General features: G+C 43.7%; 19 non-coding genes across 19 annotated transcripts; 5 read left to right on the top strand and 14 right to left on the bottom strand.

Moving 5' to 3' along the window:
- Window positions 1-122: 122 nt before the first annotated feature.
- On the bottom strand, window positions 123-195 carry trnav-cac (transfer RNA valine (anticodon CAC)). The gene has a single exon. It is a non-coding gene; the product is annotated as a tRNA-Val (tRNA).
- Window positions 196-731: 536 nt separating this feature from the next.
- On the bottom strand, window positions 732-804 carry trnav-aac (transfer RNA valine (anticodon AAC)). The gene has a single exon. It is a non-coding gene; the product is annotated as a tRNA-Val (tRNA).
- A 1,144-nt stretch (window positions 805-1,948) lies between these two features.
- On the bottom strand, window positions 1,949-2,021 carry trnav-cac (transfer RNA valine (anticodon CAC)). The gene has a single exon. It is a non-coding gene; the product is annotated as a tRNA-Val (tRNA).
- Window positions 2,022-2,557: 536 nt separating this feature from the next.
- trnav-aac (transfer RNA valine (anticodon AAC)) lies at window positions 2,558-2,630 on the bottom strand. Its single transcript has one exon. It is a non-coding gene; the product is annotated as a tRNA-Val (tRNA).
- A 535-nt stretch (window positions 2,631-3,165) lies between these two features.
- On the bottom strand, window positions 3,166-3,238 carry trnav-cac (transfer RNA valine (anticodon CAC)). Its single transcript has one exon. It is a non-coding gene; the product is annotated as a tRNA-Val (tRNA).
- Window positions 3,239-3,334: 96 nt separating this feature from the next.
- trnad-guc (transfer RNA aspartic acid (anticodon GUC)) lies at window positions 3,335-3,406 on the top strand. The gene has a single exon. It is a non-coding gene; the product is annotated as a tRNA-Asp (tRNA).
- Window positions 3,407-3,774: 368 nt separating this feature from the next.
- trnav-cac (transfer RNA valine (anticodon CAC)) lies at window positions 3,775-3,847 on the bottom strand. The gene has a single exon. It is a non-coding gene; the product is annotated as a tRNA-Val (tRNA).
- Window positions 3,848-3,943: 96 nt separating this feature from the next.
- trnad-guc (transfer RNA aspartic acid (anticodon GUC)) lies at window positions 3,944-4,015 on the top strand. Its single transcript has one exon. It is a non-coding gene; the product is annotated as a tRNA-Asp (tRNA).
- A 368-nt stretch (window positions 4,016-4,383) lies between these two features.
- On the bottom strand, window positions 4,384-4,456 carry trnav-cac (transfer RNA valine (anticodon CAC)). Its single transcript has one exon. It is a non-coding gene; the product is annotated as a tRNA-Val (tRNA).
- A 410-nt stretch (window positions 4,457-4,866) lies between these two features.
- Window positions 4,867-4,939, bottom strand: trnav-aac (transfer RNA valine (anticodon AAC)). Its single transcript has one exon. It is a non-coding gene; the product is annotated as a tRNA-Val (tRNA).
- A 1,320-nt stretch (window positions 4,940-6,259) lies between these two features.
- Window positions 6,260-6,332, bottom strand: trnav-aac (transfer RNA valine (anticodon AAC)). Its single transcript has one exon. It is a non-coding gene; the product is annotated as a tRNA-Val (tRNA).
- Window positions 6,333-9,671: 3,339 nt separating this feature from the next.
- trnal-caa (transfer RNA leucine (anticodon CAA)) lies at window positions 9,672-9,744 on the bottom strand. The gene has a single exon. It is a non-coding gene; the product is annotated as a tRNA-Leu (tRNA).
- A 1,429-nt stretch (window positions 9,745-11,173) lies between these two features.
- Window positions 11,174-11,246, bottom strand: trnav-aac (transfer RNA valine (anticodon AAC)). The gene has a single exon. It is a non-coding gene; the product is annotated as a tRNA-Val (tRNA).
- A 96-nt stretch (window positions 11,247-11,342) lies between these two features.
- Window positions 11,343-11,414, top strand: trnad-guc (transfer RNA aspartic acid (anticodon GUC)). The gene has a single exon. It is a non-coding gene; the product is annotated as a tRNA-Asp (tRNA).
- Window positions 11,415-11,951: 537 nt separating this feature from the next.
- trnad-guc (transfer RNA aspartic acid (anticodon GUC)) lies at window positions 11,952-12,023 on the top strand. The gene has a single exon. It is a non-coding gene; the product is annotated as a tRNA-Asp (tRNA).
- Window positions 12,024-12,958: 935 nt separating this feature from the next.
- Window positions 12,959-13,030, top strand: trnad-guc (transfer RNA aspartic acid (anticodon GUC)). Its single transcript has one exon. It is a non-coding gene; the product is annotated as a tRNA-Asp (tRNA).
- An 847-nt stretch (window positions 13,031-13,877) lies between these two features.
- trnav-aac (transfer RNA valine (anticodon AAC)) lies at window positions 13,878-13,950 on the bottom strand. Its single transcript has one exon. It is a non-coding gene; the product is annotated as a tRNA-Val (tRNA).
- A 507-nt stretch (window positions 13,951-14,457) lies between these two features.
- trnal-caa (transfer RNA leucine (anticodon CAA)) lies at window positions 14,458-14,530 on the bottom strand. The gene has a single exon. It is a non-coding gene; the product is annotated as a tRNA-Leu (tRNA).
- A 1,429-nt stretch (window positions 14,531-15,959) lies between these two features.
- trnav-aac (transfer RNA valine (anticodon AAC)) lies at window positions 15,960-16,032 on the bottom strand. Its single transcript has one exon. It is a non-coding gene; the product is annotated as a tRNA-Val (tRNA).
- Window positions 16,033-17,578: the final 1,546 nt, after the last annotated feature.

Genomic DNA, 17,578 nt, shown 5'->3' with positions numbered 1-17,578 from the left:
CGTGGACAGTAACTCCGTCTGTCACGCAGAAGGCCAGGGTTAGATTCCCTGACAGGGAGTAGCTCTTATTTAAATGATTTTGTTGGTGCAGTTTTTTCAGCAAATCAGAAAGGAGTAAGGTGTGTTTCCACCCAGTTTCGAACTGGGGACCTTTCGTGTGTGAGACGAACGTGATAACCACTACACTATGGAAACAGATGACACTGTACTGTCTCATATGAAGAATTTCATGCCAGCTAACTGATAGCATGGCTTGTGTTTTGGCTCGTAGAGCTTCTTGAAAGACTGTGTTCCTCGTTAGTATAGTGGACAGTATCTCCGCCTGTCACGCGGAAGACCAGGGTTCGATTTCCTGACGGGGAGTAGCTCTCATTTAAATGATTTTGGTGATGCAATTTATTACAGCAAATCAAAAAGGAGTCAGGATTTTTTCCACCAAGTTTCAAACAGGGGACCTTTCGTGTGTGAGACGAACGTGATAACCACTACACTATGGAAACAGATGACACAGGACTGTTTCATATGAAGAATTTCATTCCAGCTAACTGATAGCATGGCCTGTGTTCTGGCAGTTAAAGCTTCTTGAAAGACTCCATTCCTCGTTAGTATCGTGGACAGTAACTCCGCCTGTCACGCAGAAGCCCAGGGTTAGATTCCCTGACAGGGAGTAGCTCTTATTTAAATGATTTTGTTGGTGCAGTTTTTTCAGCAAATCAGAAAAGAGTAAGGTTTGTTTCCACCCAGTTTCGAACTGGGGACCTCTCGTGTGTTAGACGAACGTGATAACCACTACACTATGGAAACAGATGACACAGGACTGTTTCATATGAAGAATTTCATGCCAGCTAACTGACAGCATGGCTGGTGTTTTGGCACATAGAGCTTATTGAAAGACTGTGATCCTCGTTAGTATAGTGGACAGTATCTCCGCCTGTCACGCGGAAGACCGCGTTCAATTCCCTGACGGGCAGTAGCTCTAATTTAAATGGTTTTGGTGATGCAGTTTATTACAGCAAATCAAAAAGGAGTATGGATTGTTTCCACCCAGTTTCGAACAGGGGACCTTTCGTGTGTGAGATAAACGTGATAACCACTACACTATGGAAACAGATGACACAGGACTGTTTCATATGAAGAATTTCATGCCAGCTAACTGATAGCATGGCCTGTGTTTTGGGAGTTAAAGCTTCTTGAAAGACTCCATTCCTCGTTAGTATAGTGGACAGTATCTCCGCCTGTCACGCGGAAGACCAGGGTTCGATTCCCTGACTGGGAGTAGCTCTCATTTAAATGATTTTGGTGATGCAATTTATTACAGCAAATCAAAAAGGAGTCAGGATTTTTTCCACCAAGTTTCGAACAGGGGACCTTTCGTGTGTGAGACGAACGTGATAACCACTACACTATGGAAACAGATGACACAGGACTGTTTCATATGAAGAATTTCATGCCAGCTAACTGACAGCATGGCTGGTGTTTTGGCACATAGAGCTTATTGAAAGACTGTGATCCTCGTTAGTATAGTGGACAGTATCTCCGCCTGTCACGCGGAAGACCGCGTTCAATTCCCTGACGGGCAGTAGCTCTAATTTAAATGGTTTTGGTGATGCAGTTTATTACAGCAAATCAAAAAGGAGTATGGATTGTTTCCACCCAGTTTCGAACAGGGGACCTTTCGTGTGTGAGATAAACGTGATAACCACTACACTATGGAAACAGATGACACAGGACTGTTTCATATGAAGAATTTCATGCCAGCTAACTGATAGCATGGCCTTTGTTTTGGCAGTTAAAGCTTCTTGAAAGACTCCATTCCTCGTTAGTCTCGTGGACAGTAACTCCGTCTGTCACGCAGAAGGCCAGGGTTAGATTCCCTGACAGGGAGTAGCTCTTATTTAAATGATTTTGTTGGTGCAGTTTTTTCAGCAAATCAGAAAGGAGTAAGGTGTGTTTCCACCCAGTTTCGAACTGGGGACCTTTCGTGTGTGAGACGAACGTGATAACCACTACACTATGGAAACAGATGACACTGTACTGTCTCATATGAAGAATTTCATGCCAGCTAACTGATAGCATGGCTTGTGTTTTGGCTCGTAGAGCTTCTTGAAAGACTGTGTTCCTCGTTAGTATAGTGGACAGTATCTCCGCCTGTCACGCGGAAGACCAGGGTTCGATTTCCTGACGGGGAGTAGCTCTCATTTAAATGATTTTGGTGATGCAATTTATTACAGCAAATCAAAAAGGAGTCAGGATTTTTTCCACCAAGTTTCAAACAGGGGACCTTTCGTGTGTGAGACGAACGTGATAACCACTACACTATGGAAACAGATGACACAGGACTGTTTCATATGAAGAATTTCATTCCAGCTAACTGATAGCATGGCCTGTGTTCTGGCAGTTAAAGCTTCTTGAAAGACTCCATTCCTCGTTAGTATCGTGGACAGTAACTCCGCCTGTCACGCAGAAGCCCAGGGTTAGATTCCCTGACAGGGAGTAGCTCTTATTTAAATGATTTTGTTGGTGCAGTTTTTTCAGCAAATCAGAAAAGAGTAAGGTTTGTTTCCACCCAGTTTCGAACTGGGGACCTCTCGTGTGTTAGACGAACGTGATAACCACTACACTATGGAAACAGATGACACAGGACTGTTTCATATGAAGAATTTCATGCCAGCTAACTGACAGCATGGCTGGTGTTTTGGCACATAGAGCTTATTGAAAGACTGTGATCCTCGTTAGTATAGTGGACAGTATCTCCGCCTGTCACGCGGAAGACCGCGTTCAATTCCCTGACGGGCAGTAGCTCTAATTTAAATGGTTTTGGTGATGCAGTTTATTACAGCAAATCAAAAAGGAGTATGGATTGTTTCCACCCAGTTTCGAACAGGGGACCTTTCGTGTGTGAGATAAACGTGATAACCACTACACTATGGAAACAGATGACACAGGACTGTTTCATATGAAGAATTTCATGCCAGCTAACTGATAGCATGGCCTGTGTTTTGGGAGTTAAAGCTTCTTGAAAGACTCCATTCCTCGTTAGTATAGTGGACAGTAACTCCGCCTGTCACGCAGAAGCCCAGGGTTAGATTCCCTGACAGGGAGTAGCTCTTATTTAAATGATTTTGTTGGTGCAGTTTTTTCAGCAAATCAGAAAGGAGTAAGGTTTGCTTCCACCCAGTTTCGAACTGGGGACCTTTCGTGTGTGAGACGAACGTGATAACCACTACACTATGGAAACAGATGACACTGTACTGTCTCATATGAAGAATTTCATGCCAGCTAACTGATAGCATGGCTTGTGTTTTGGCTCGTAGAGCTTCTTGAAAGACTGTGTTCCTCGTTAGTATAGTGGACAGTATCTCCGCCTGTCACGCGGAAGACCAGGGTTCGATTCCCTGACGGGGAGTAGCTCTCATTTAAATGATTTTGGTGATGCAATTTATTACAGCAAATCAAAAAGGAGTCAGGATTTTTTCCACCAAGTTTCGAACAGGGGACCTTTCGTGTGTGAGATAAACGTGATAACCACTACACTATGGAAACAGATGACACAGGACTGTTTCATATGAAGAATTTCATGCCAGCTAACTGATAGCATGGCCTGTGTTTTGGGAGTTAAAGCTTCTTGAAAGACTCCATTCCTCGTTAGTATAGTGGACAGTAACTCCGCCTGTCACGCAGAAGCCCAGGGTTCGATTCCCTGACAGGGAGTAGCTCTTATTTAAATGATTTTGTTGGTGCAGTTTTTTCAGCAAATCAGAAAGGAGTAAGGTTTGTTTCCACCCAGTTTCGAACTGGGGACCTTTCGTGTGTGAGACGAACGTGATAACCACTACACTATGGAAACAGATGACACTGTACTGTCTCATATGAAGAATTTCATGCCAGCTAACTGATAGCATGGCTTGTGTTTTGGCTCGTAGAGCTTCTTGAAAGACTGTGTTCCTCGTTAGTATAGTGGACAGTATCTCCGCCTGTCACGCGGAAGACCAGGGTTCGATTCCCTGACGGGGAGTAGCTCTCATTTAAATGATTTTGGTGATGCAATTTATTACAGCAAATCAAAAAGGAGTCAGGATTTTTTCCACCAAGTTTCGAACAGGGGACCTTTCGTGTGTGAGACGAACGTGATAACCACTACACTATGGAAACAGATGACACAGGACTGTTTCATATGAAGAATTTCATTCCAGCTAACTGATAGCATGGCCTGTGTTCTGGCAGTTAAAGCTTCTTGAAAGACTCCATTCCTCGTTAGTATCGTGGACAGTAACTCCGCCTGTCACGCAGAAGCCCAGGGTTAGATTCCCTGACAGGGAGTAGCTCTTATTTAAATGATTTTGTTGGTGCAGTTTTTTCAGCAAATCAGAAAAGAGTAAGGTTTGTTTCCACCCAGTTTCGAACTGGGGACCTTTCGTGTGTGAGACGAACGTGATAACCACTACACTATGGAAACAGATGACACAGGACTGTTTCATATGAAGAATTTCATGCCAGCTAACTGATAGCATGGCTTGTGTTTTGGCTCGTAGAGCTTCATGATAGACCGTGTTCCTCGTTAGTATAGTGGACAGTATCTCTGCTTGTCACGCGGAAGACCAGGGTTCGATTCCCTGACGGGGAGTAGCTCTTATTTAAATGATTTTGGTGATGCAATTTATTACAGCAAATCAAAAAAGGAGTCAGGATTTTTTCCACCAAGTTTCGAACAGGGGACCTTTCGTGTGTGAGACGAACGTGATAACCACTACACTATGGAAACAGATGACACAGGACTGTTTCATATGAAGAATTTCATGCTAACGGGGAATTACTCAATGATTTTGTTGGTGCAGTTTTTTCAGCAAATCAGAAAGGAGTAAGGTTAGTTTCCACCCAGTTTCGAACTGGGGACCTCTCGTGTGTTAGACGAACGTGATAACCACTACACTATGGAAACAGATGACACAGGACTGTTTCATATGAAGAATTTCATGCCATCTAACTGATAGCATGGCTTGTGTTTTGGCTCGTAGAGCTTCTTGAAAGACCGTGTTCCTCGTTAGTATAGTGGACAGTATCTCCGCCCGTCACGCGGAAGATCTGGGTTCGATTCCCTGATGGGGAGTAGCTATAATTGAAATGGCTTTTGTGATGCAGTTTATTACAGCAAATCAAAAAGGAGTAGGGTTTGTTTCCACCCAGTTTCAAATTGGGGACCTTTCGTGTGTGAGACGAACGTGATAACCACTACACTATGGAAACAGATGACACAGGACTGTTTCATATGAAGAATTTCATGCCAGCTAACTGATAGCATGGCCTGTGTTTTGGCAGTTAAAGCTTCTTGAAAGACTCCATTCCTCGTTAGTATAGTGGACAGTATCTCCGCCTGTCACGCGGAAGACCAGGGTTCGATTCCCTGACTGGGAGTAGCTCTCATTTAAATGATTTTGGTGATGCAATTTATTACAGCAAATCAAAAAGGAGTCAGGATTTTTTCCACCAAGTTTCAAACAGGGGACCTTTCGTGTGTGAGACGAACGTGATAACCACTACACTATGGAAACAGATGACACAGGACTGTTTCATATGAAGAATTTCATGCCAGCTAACTGATAGCATGGCTGATGTTTTGGCACATAGAGCTTATTGAAAGACTGTGATCCTCGTTAGTATAGTGGACAGTATCTCCGCCTGTCACGCGGAAGACCGCGTTCAATTCCCTGACGGGCAGTAGCTCTAATTTAAATGGTTTTGGTGATGCAGTTTATTACAGCAAATCAAAAAGGAGTATGGATTGTTTCCACCCAGTTTTGAACTGGGGACCTTTCGAGTGTGAGACAAACATGATAACCACTACACTATGGAAGCAGATGACACAGGACTGTTTCATATGAAGGATGTCATGCCATCTAAGTGATAGCATGGCTGGTGTTTTGGCACGTAGAGCTTGAAAGACTGTGTTCCTCGATAGTATAGTGGACAGTTTCTCCGCCTGACACGCGGAAGACCAGGGTTAGATTCCTTGACAGAGAGTTGCTCTAATTTAAATGATTTTGGTGATGCAGTTTATTACAGCAAATCAAAAAGGAGTATGGATTATTTCCACCCAGTTTTGAACAGGGGACCTTTCGTGTGTGAGACGAACGTGATAACCACTACACTATGGAAACAGATGACACAGGACTGTTTCATATGAAGAATTTCATGCTAACGGGGAATTACTCAATGATTTTGTTGGTGCAGTTTTTTCAGCAAATCAGAAAGGAGTAAGGTTAGTTTCCACCCAGTTTCGAACTGGGGACCTCTCGTGTGTTAGACGAACGTGATAACCACTACACTATGGAAACAGATGACACAGGACTGTTTCATATGAAGAATTTCATGCCATCTAACTGATAGCATGGCTTGTGTTTTGGCTCGTAGAGCTTCTTGAAAGACCGTGTTCCTCGTTAGTATAGTGGACAGTATCTCCGCCCGTCACGCGGAAGATCTGGGTTCGATTCCCTGATGGGGAGTAGCTATAATTGAAATGGCTTTTGTGATGCAGTTTATTACAGCAAATCAAAAAGGAGTAGGGTTTGTTTCCACCCAGTTTCAAATTGGGGACCTTTCGTGTGTGAGACGAACGTGATAACCACTACACTATGGAAACAGATGACACAGGACTGTTTCATATGAAGAATTTCATGCCAGCTAACTGATAGCATGGCCTGTGTTTTGGCAGTTAAAGCTTCTTGAAAGACTCCATTCCTCGTTAGTATAGTGGACAGTATCTCCGCCTGTCACGCGGAAGACCAGGGTTCGATTCCCTGACTGGGAGTAGCTCTCATTTAAATGATTTTGGTGATGCAATTTATTACAGCAAATCAAAAAGGAGTCAGGATTTTTTCCACCAAGTTTCAAACAGGGGACCTTTCGTGTGTGAGACGAACGTGATAACCACTACACTATGGAAACAGATGACACAGGACTGTTTCATATGAAGAATTTCATGCCAGCTAACTGATAGCATGGCTGATGTTTTGGCACATAGAGCTTATTGAAAGACTGTGATCCTCGTTAGTATAGTGGACAGTATCTCCGCCTGTCACGCGGAAGACCGCGTTCAATTCCCTGACGGGCAGTAGCTCTAATTTAAATGGTTTTGGTGATGCAGTTTATTACAGCAAATCAAAAAGGAGTATGGATTGTTTCCACCCAGTTTTGAACTGGGGACCTTTCGAGTGTGAGACGAACATGATAACCACTACACTATGAAAACAGATGACACAGGACTGTTTCATATGAAGAATTTCATGCCAGCTAACTGATAGCATGGCTTGTGTTTTGGCTCGTAGAGCTTCTTGAAAGACTGTGTTCCTCGTTAGTATAGTGGACAGTATCTCCGCCTGTCACGCAGAAGCCCAGGGTTAGATTCCCTGACAGAGAGTTGCTCTAATTTAAATGATTTTGGTGATGCAGTTTATTACAGCAAATCAAAAAGAAGTAGGGATTGTTTCCATCCAGTTTCGAACAGGGGACCTTTCGTGTGTGAGACGAACGTGATAACCACTACACTATGGAAACAGATGACTCAGGACTGTTTCATATGAAGAATTTCATGCCAGCTAACTGATAGCATGGCCTGTGTTTTGGCAGTTAAAGCTTCTTGAAAGACTCCATTCCTCGTTAGTATCGTGGACAGTAACTCCGCCTGTCACGCAGAAGCCCAGGGTTAGATTCCCTGACGGGGAGTAGCTCTTATTTAAATGATTTTGGTGATGCAATTTATTACAGCAAATCAAAAAGGAGTCAGGATTTTTTCCACCAAGTTTCGAACAGGGGAGAAAACCAGAGCACCCGGAGAAAACCCACGCAGGCCCGGGGAGAACATGCAAACTCCACACAGGTAGGCCGGAGCTGGAATCGAACCCTGTACCTCTGCACTTTGAAGCCGACGTGCTAACCACTGGAGTACCGGGCCGCCCGCAATTTATTACAGCAAATCAAAAAGGAGTCGGGATTGTTGTTCCCTCTCGTGTGTGTGTGTGTGTGTGTGTGTGTGTGTGTGTGTGTGTGTGAGACGAACGTGATAACCTCTACAATATGGAAGCAGATGACAGGACTGTTTGATATGAAGAACGTCATGCTGACGGGGAATTACTCAATGATTTTGTTGGTGCAGTTTTTTCAGCAAATCAAAGAGGAGTCAGGATTGTTTCCACCAAGTTTCGAACAGGGGACCTTTCGTATGTGAGACGAACGTAATAACCACTACACTATGGAAACAGATGACACAGGACTGTTTCATATGAAGAATTTCATGCCAGCTAACTGATAGCATGGCTTGTGTTTTGGCTCGTAGAGCTTCATGATAGACCGTGTTCCTCGTTAGTATAGTGGACAGTATCTCCGCTTGTCACGCGGAAGACCAGGCTTCGATTCCCTGACGGGGAGTAGCTCTTATTTAAATGATTTTGGTGATGCAATTTATTACAGCAAATCAAAAAGGAGTCAGGATTTTTTCCACCAAGTTTCGAACAGGGGACCTTTCGTGTGTGAGACAAACGTGATAACCACTACACTATGGAAACAGACGACACAGGACTGTTTCATATGAAGAATTTCATGCCAGCTAACTGATAGCATGGCTGGTGTTTTGGCACATAGAGCTTATTGAAAGACTGTGATCCTCGTTAGTATAGTGGACAGTATCTCCGCCTGTCACGCGGAAGACCGCGTTCAATTCCCTGACGGGGAGAAGCTCTAATTTAAATGGTTTTGGTGATGCAGTTTATTACAGCAAATCAAAAAGGAGTATGGATTGTTTCCACCCAGTTTTGAACTGGGGACCTTTCGTGTGTGAGACTAACATGATAACCACTACACTATGGAAACAGATGACACAGGACTGTTTCATATGAAGGATGTCATGCCATCTAAGTGATAGCATGGCTGGTGTTTTGGCACGTAGAGCTTGAAAGACTGTGTTCCTCGGTAGTATAGTGGACAGTATCTCCGCCTGTCACGCAGAAGCCCAGGGTTAGATTCCCTGACAGAGAGTTGCTCTAATTTAAATGATTTTGGTGATGCAGTTTATTACAGCAAATCAAAAAGGAGTAGGGATTGTTTCCATCCAGTTTCGAACTGGGGACCTTTCGTGTGTGAGACAAACGTTATAACCACTACACTATGGAAACAGATGACACAGGACTGTTTTAATATGAAGAATTTCATGCCACCTAACTGATAGCATGGCCTGTGTTTTGGCAGTTAAAGCTTCTTGAAAGACTCAATTCCTTGTTAGTATAGTGGACAGTATCTCCACCTGTCACACGGAAGACCAGGGTGAGATTCCCTGACAGAGAGTTGCTCTAATTTAAATGATTTTGGTGATGCAGTTTATTACAGCAAATAAAACAGGAGTCGGCATTGTTTCCACGCAGTTCCGAACTGGGGACCCTTCGTGTGTTAGACGAACATGATAAAAACTACACTATGGAAACAGATGACACAGGACTGTTTCATATGAAGAATTTCATATCATCTAACTGATAGCTCAAGACTCAATTCCTCGTTAGTGTATTGGACAGTTTCTCCGCCTGTCACGCGGAAGACCAAGGTTAGATTCCCTGACAGAGAGTTGCTCTAATTTAAATGATTTTGGTGATGCAGTGTATTCCAGCAAATCAAAAAGAAGTAGGGATTGTTTCCTACCCAGTTTCGAACTGGGACCTTTCGTGTTTGAGACGAACGTGATAACCACTACACTATGGAAACAGGTGACACAGGACTGTTTCATATGAAGAATTTAATGCCATCTAACTGATAGCATGGCTGGTGTTTTGGCACATAGAGCTTATCGAAAGACTGTGATCCTCGTTAGTATAGTGGTCAGTATCTCCGCCTGTCACGCGGAAGACCAGCGTTCAATTCCCTGACGGGGAGTAGCTCTAATTTAAATGGTTTTGGTGATGCAGTTTATTACAGCAAACCAGAAAGGAGTAGGGATTGTTTCCACCTAGTTTCGAACATGGGACCTTTCGTGTGTGAGACGAACGTGATAACCACTACACTATGGAAAAAGGTGACACAGGACTGTTTCATATGAAGAATTTCATGCCAGCTAACTGATAGCATGGCCTGTGTTTTGGCAGTTAAAGCTTCTTGAAAGACTCCATTCCTCGTTAGTATAGTGGACAGTAACTCCGCCTGTCACGCAGAAGCCCAGGGTTAGATTCCCTGACAGAGAGTTGCTCTAATTTAAATGATTTTGGTGATGCAGTTTATTACAGCAAATCAAAAAGGAGTAGGGATTGTTTCCACCCAGTTTCGAACAGGGGACCTTTCGTGTGTGAGACGAACGTGATAACCACTACACTATGGAAACAGGTGACACAGGACTGTTTCATATGAAGAATTTCATGCCATCTAACTGATAGCATGGCTGGTGTTTTGGCACATAGAGCTTATTGAAAGACTCTGATCCTCGTTAGTATAGTGGACAGTATCTCCGCCTGTCACGCGGAAGACCAGCGTTCGATTTACTGACGGGGAGTAGGTCTAATTTAAATGGTTTTTGTGATGCAGTTTATTACAGCAAATCAAAAAGGAGTCGGGATTGTCGTTTTCTCTCGTGTGTGAGACGAACGTGATAACCACTACACTATGGAAACAGGTGACACAGGACTGTTTCATATGAAGAATTTCATGCCATCTAACTGATAGCATGGCTGGTGTTTCGGCACGTAGAGCTTGAAAGACTGTGTTCCTCTGTAGTATAGTGTACAGTAACTCCGCCTGTCACGCGGAAGACCAGGGTTAGATTCCCTGACAGAGAGTTGCTCTAATTTAAATGATTTTGGTGATGCAGTTTATTACAGCAAATCAAAAAGGAGTAAGCATTGTTTCCACCCAGTTTCGAACTAGTGACCTTTCGTGTGTTAGTCGAACGTGATAACCACTACACTATGTAAACAGATGACACAGGACAGTTTCATAGGAAGGATTTCATGCCAGCTAACTGATAGCATAGCCGCTGTTTTGGCAGTTAAAGCTTCTTGAAAGACTCCATTCCTCGTTAGTATCGTGGACAGTAACTCCGCCTGTCACGCAGAAGCCCAGGGTTAGATTCCCTGACAGGGAGTAGCTCTTATTTAAATGATTTTGTTGGTGCAGTTTTTTCAGCAAATCAGAAAGGAGTAAGGTTTGTTTCCACCCAGTTTCGAACTGGGGACCTCTCGTGTGTTAGACGAACGTGATAACCACTACACTATGGAAACAGATGACACAGGACTGTTTCATATGAAGAATTTCATGCCAGCTAACTGATAGCATTGCATGTGTTTTGGCTCATAGAGCTTCTTGAAAGACTGTGTTCCTCGTTAGTATAGTGGACAGTATCTCCGCCTGTCACGCGGAAGACCAGGGTTCGATTCCCTGACGGGGAGTAGCTCTCATTTAAATGATTTTGGTGATGCAATTTATTACAGCAAATCAAAAAGGAATCAGGATTTTTTCCACCAAGTTTTGAACAGGGGACCTTTCGTGTGTGAGACGAACGTGATAACCACTACACTATGGAAGCAGATGACACAGGACTGTTTCATATGAAGAATTTCATGCCAGCTAACTGATAGCATGGCCTGTGTTTTGGCAGTTAAAGCTTCTTGAAAGACTCCATTCCTCGTTAGTATCGTGGACAGTAACTCCGCCTGTCACGCAGAAGCCCAGGGTTAGATTCCCTGACGGGGAGTAGCTCTTATTTAAATGATTTTGTTGGTGCAGTTTTTTCAGCAAATCAGAAAGGAGTAAGGTTTGTTTCCACCCAGTTTCGAACTGGGGACCTCTCGTGTGTTCGACGAACGTGATAACCACTACACTATGGAAACAGATGACACAGGACTGTTTCATATGAAGAATTTCATGCCAACTAACTGATAGCATGGCTTGTGTTTTGGCTCGTAGAGCTTCATTATAGACCGTGTTCCTCGTTAGTATAGTGGACAGTATCTCCGCTTGTCACGCGGAAGACCAGGGTTCGATTCCCTGACGGGGAGTAGCTCTTATTTAAATGATTTTGGTGATGCAATTTATTACAGCAAATCAAAAAGGAGTCAGGATTTTTTCCACCAAGTTTCGAACAGGGGAGAAAACCAGAGCACCCGGAGAAAACCCACGCAGGCCCGGGGAGAACATGCAAACTCCACACAGGTAGGCCGGAGCTGGAATCGAACCCTGTACCTCTGCACTTTGAAGCCGACGTGCTAACCACTGGAGTACCGGGCCGCCCGCAATTTATTACAGCAAATCAAAAAGGAGTCGGGATTGTTGTTCCCTCTCGTGTGTGTGTGTGTGTGTGTGTGTGTGTGTGTGTGTGTGTGTGAGACGAACGTGATAACCTCTACAATATGGAAACAGATGACAGGACTGTTTGATATGAAGAACGTCATGATGACGGGGAATTACTCAATGATTTTGTTGGTGCAGTTTTTTCAGCAAATCAAAGAGGAGTCAGGATTGTTTCCACCAAGTTTCGAACAGGGGACCTTTCGTATGTGAGACGAACGTAATAACCACTACACTATGGAAACAGATGACACCGGACTGTTTCATATGAAGAATTTCATGCCAGCTAACTGATAGCATGGCTTGTGTTTTGGCTCGTAGAGCTTCATGATAGACCGTGTTCCTCGTTAGTATAGTGGACAGTATCTCCGCTTGTCACGCGGAAGACCAGGCTTCGATTCCCTGACGGGGAGTAGCTCTTATTTAAATGATTTTGGTGATGCAATTTATTACAGCAAATCAAAAAGGAGTCAGGATTTTTTCCACCAAGTTTCGAACAGGGGACCTTTCGTGTGTGAGACGAACGTGACAACCACTACACTATGGAAACAGATGACACAGGACTGTTTCATATGAAGAATTTCATGCCAGCTAACTGATAGCATGGCCTGTGTTTTGGCAGTTAAAGCTTCTTGAAAGACTCCATTCCTCGTTAGTATAGTGGACAGTATCTCCGCCTGTCACGCGGAAGACCAGGGTTCGATTCCCTGACGGGGAGTAGCTCTCATTTAAATGATTTTGGTGATGCAATTTATTACAGCAAATCAAAAAGGAGTCAGGATTTTTTCCACCAAGTTTCGAACAGGGGACCTTTCGTGTGTGAGACAAACGTGATAACCACTACACTATGGAAACAGATGACACAGGACTGTTTCATATGAAGAATTTCATGCCAGCTAACTGATAGCATGGCTGGTGTTTTGGCACATAGAGCTTATTGAAAGACTGTGATCCTCGTTAGTATAGTGGACAGTATCTCCGCCTGTCACGCGGAAGACCGCGTTCAATTCCCTGACGGGGAGTAGCTCTAATTTAAATGGTTTTGGTGATGCAGTTTATTACAGCAAATCAAAAAGGAGTATGGATTGTTTCCACCCAGTTTTGAACTGGGGACCTTTCGTGTGTGAGACTAACATGATAACCACTACACTATGGAAACAGATGACACAGGACTGTTTCATATGAAGGATGTCATGCCATCTAAGTGATAGCATGGCTGGTGTTTTGGCACGTAGAGCTTGAAAGACTGTGTTCCTCGGTAGTATAGTGGACAGTATCTCCGCCTGTCACGCAGAAGCCCCGGGTTAGATTCCCTGACAGAGAGTTGCTCTAATTTAAATGATTTTGGTGATGCAGTTTATTACAGCAAATCAAAAAGGAGTAGGGATTGTTTCCACCCAGTTTCGAACTGGGGACCTTTCGTGTGTGAGACAAACGTTATAACCACTACACTATGGAAACAGACGTCACAGCACTGTTTTATATGAAGAATGTCATGCTGACGGGGAATTACTCAATGATTTTGTTGGTGCAGTTTTTTCAGCAAATCAAAAAGGAGTAAGGCTTGTTTCCACCCAGTTTCGAACTGGGGACCTTTCGTGTGTTAGACGAACGTGATAACCACTACACTATGGAAACAGATGACACAGGACTGTTTTAATATGAAGAATTTCATGCCACCTAACTGATAGCATGGCCTGTGTTTTGGCAGTTAAAGCTTCTTGAAAGACTCAATTCCTTGTTAGTATAGTGGACAGTATCTCCACCTGTCACACGGAAGACCAGGGTGAGATTCCCTGACAGAGAGTTGCTCTAATTTAAATGATTTTGGTGATGCAGTTTATTACAGCAAATAAAACAGGAGTCGGCATTGTTTCCACGCAGTTCCGAACTGGGGACCCTTCGTGTGTTAGACGAACATGATAAAAACTACACTATGGAAACAGATGACACAGGACTGTTTCATATGAAGAATTTCATATCATCTAACTGATAGCTCAAGACTCAATTCCTCGTTAGTGTATTGGACAGTTTCTCCGCCTGTCACGCGGAAGACCAAGGTTAGATTCCCTGACAGAGAGTTGCTCTAATTTAAATGATTTTGGTGATGCAGTGTATTCCAGCAAATCAAAAAGAAGTAGGGATTGTTTCCTACCCAGTTTCGAACTGGGACCTTTCGTGTTTGAGACGAACGTGATAACCACTACACTATGGAAACAGGTGACACAGGACTGTTTCATATGAAGAATTTAATGCCATCTAACTGATAGCATGGCTGGTGTTTTGGCACATAGAGCTTATCGAAAGACTGTGATCCTCGTTAGTATAGTGGACAGTATCTCCGCCTGTCACGCGGAAGACCAGCGTTCAATTCCCTGACGGGGAGTAGCTCTAATTTAAATGGTTTTGGTGATGCAGTTTATTACAGCAAACCAGAAAGGAGTAGGGATTGTTTCCACCTAGTTTCGAACATGGGACCTTTCGTGTGTGAGACGAACGTGATAACCACTACACTATGGAAAAAGGTGACACAGGACTGTTTCATATGAAGAATTTCATGCCAGCTAACTGATAGCATGGCCTGTGTTTTGGCAGTTAAAGCTTCTTGAAAGACTCCATTCCTCGTTAGTATAGTGGACAGTAACTCCGCCTGTCACGCAGAAGCCCAGGGTTAGATTCCCTGACAGAGAGTTGCTCTAATTTAAATGATTTTGGTGATGCAGTTTATTACAGCAAATCAAAAAGGAGTAGGGATTGTTTCCACCCAGTTTCGAACAGGGGACCTTTCGTGTGTGAGACGAACGTGATAACCACTACACTATGGAAACAGGTGACACAGGACTGTTTCATATGAAGAATTTCATGCCATCTAACTGATAGCATGGCTGGTGTTTTGGCACATAGAGCTTATTGAAAGACTGTGATCCTCGTTAGTATAGTGGACAGTATCTCCGCCTGTCACGCGGAAGACCAGCGTTCGATTTACTGACGGGGAGTAGGTCTAATTTAAATGGTTTTTGTGATGCAGTTTATTACAGCAAATCAAAAAGGAGTCGGGATTGTTGTTTTCTCTCGTGTGTGAGACGAACGTGATAACCACTACACTATGGAAACAGGTGACACAGGACTGTTTCATATGAAGAATTTCATGCCATCTAACTGATAGCATGGCTGGTGTTTCGGCACGTAGAGCTTGAAAGACTGTGTTCCTCTGTAGTATAGTGTACAGTAACTCCGCCTGTCACGCGGAAGACCAGGGTTAGATTCCCTGACAGAGAGTTGCTCTAATTTAAATGATTTTGGTGATGCAGTTTATTACAGCAAATCAAAAAGGAGTAAGCATTGTTTCCACCCAGTTTCGAACTAGTGACCTTTCGTGTGTTAGTCGAACGTGATAACCACTACACTATGTAAACAGATGACACAGGACAGTTTCATAGGAAGGATTTCATGCCAGCTAACTGATAGCATAGCCGCTGTTTTGGCAGTTAAAGCTTCTTGAAAGACTCCATTCCTCGTTAGTATCGTGGACAGTAACTCCGCCTGTCACGCAGAAGCCCAGGGTTAGATTCCCTGACAGGGAGTAGCTCTTATTTAAATGATTTTGTTGGTGCAGTTTTTTCAGCAAATCAGAAAGGAGTAAGGTTTGTTTCCACCCAGTTTCGAACTGGGGACCTCTCGTGTGTTAGACGAACGTGATAACCACTACACTATGGAAACAGATGACACAGGACTGTTTCATATGAAGAATTTCATGCCAGCTAACTGATAGCATGGCTTGTGTTTTGGCTCGTAGAGCTTCTTGAAAGACCGTGTTCCTCGTTAGTATAGTGGACAGTATCTCCGCCCGTCACGCGGAAGACCTGGGTTCGATTTCCTGACGGGGAGTAGCTCTAACTGAAATGGTTTTTGTGATGCAGTTTATTACAGCAAATCAAAAAGGAGTAGGGTTTGTTTCCACCCAGTTTCAAATTGGGGACCTTTCGTGTGTGAGACGAACGTGATAACCACTACACTATGGAAACAGATGACACAGGACTGTTTCATATGAAGAATTTCATGCCAGCTAACTGATAGCATGGCCTGTGTTTTGGCAGTTAAAGCTTCTTGAAAGACTCCATTCCTCGTTAGTATAGTGGACGGTATCTCCGCCTATCACGCGGAAGACCAGGGTTCGATTCCCTGACGGGGAGTAGCTCTCATTTAAATGATTTTGTTGGTGGAGTTTTTTCAGCAAATCAAGAAGGAGTAGGGTTTGTTTCCACCCAGTTTCAAATTGGGGACTTTTCGTGTGTTAGATCAATGTAATAACCACTACACTATGGAAACAGATGACACAGAACTGTTTCATATGAAGAATTTCATGCCAGCTAACTGATAGCATGGCTGGTGTTTCGGCATGTAGAGCTTGAAAGACTGTGTTCCTTGGTAGTATAGTGGACAGTACCTCCGCCTGTCACACGGCAGACCAGGGTTCGATTCCCTGATGGGGAGTAGCTCTAACTTAAATTTTTTTTGTGATGCAGTTTATTCAAGCAATTCAAAAAGGAGTAAGCCTTGTTTCCACCCAGTTTCGAACTAGGGACCTTTCGTGTGTTAGTCGAACGTGATAATCACTACACTATGTAAACAGATGATACAGGATAGTTTCATATGAAGGATTTCATGCCAGCTAACTGATAGCATGGCCGCTGTTTTGGCAGTTAAAGCTTCTTGAAAGACTCCATTCCTCGTTAGTATAGTGGAACGTAATTCCACCTGTCACGCGGAAGACCAGGGTTAGATTCCCTGACAGAGAGTTGCTCTAATTTAAATGATTTTGGTGATGCAGTTTATTACAGCAAATCAAAATGGAGTAGGGATTGTTTCCACTCAGTTTCGAACAGGGGACCTTTCGTGTGTGAGAGGAACGTGATAACCACTACACTATGGAAACAGATGACACAGGACTGTTTCATATGAAGAATTTCATGTCATCTAACTGATAGCATGGCTGGTGTTTTGGCACGTAGAGCTTCTTGAAAGACTGTGTTCCTCGTTAGTATAATAATAATAATGCTCTTGCGACGCGGGGGCCCAGTCTCATTCGGTTGGGTCGTCGCAGTGCGTAGAGCCGATCAACTTCACCAGGGTCCGCCAATGACCACGGTCATGGGCCAGGTCCGCTGCATCCTCCAGGGTAAGGCCCTGGTGTTTGAGATCCTCTCTGATGACATCAAGCCATCTGGTGTGGGGTCTGCCGCGTGGCCTTTTCCAGCCGGCTGTC

This window comes from Hippocampus zosterae, chromosome 14 (genome assembly GCF_025434085.1).
Source record: "Hippocampus zosterae strain Florida chromosome 14, ASM2543408v3, whole genome shotgun sequence".
Taxonomy (NCBI): Eukaryota; Metazoa; Chordata; class Actinopteri; order Syngnathiformes; family Syngnathidae; genus Hippocampus; species Hippocampus zosterae.
This window is presented reverse-complemented; position numbering and strand designations above follow the sequence as displayed.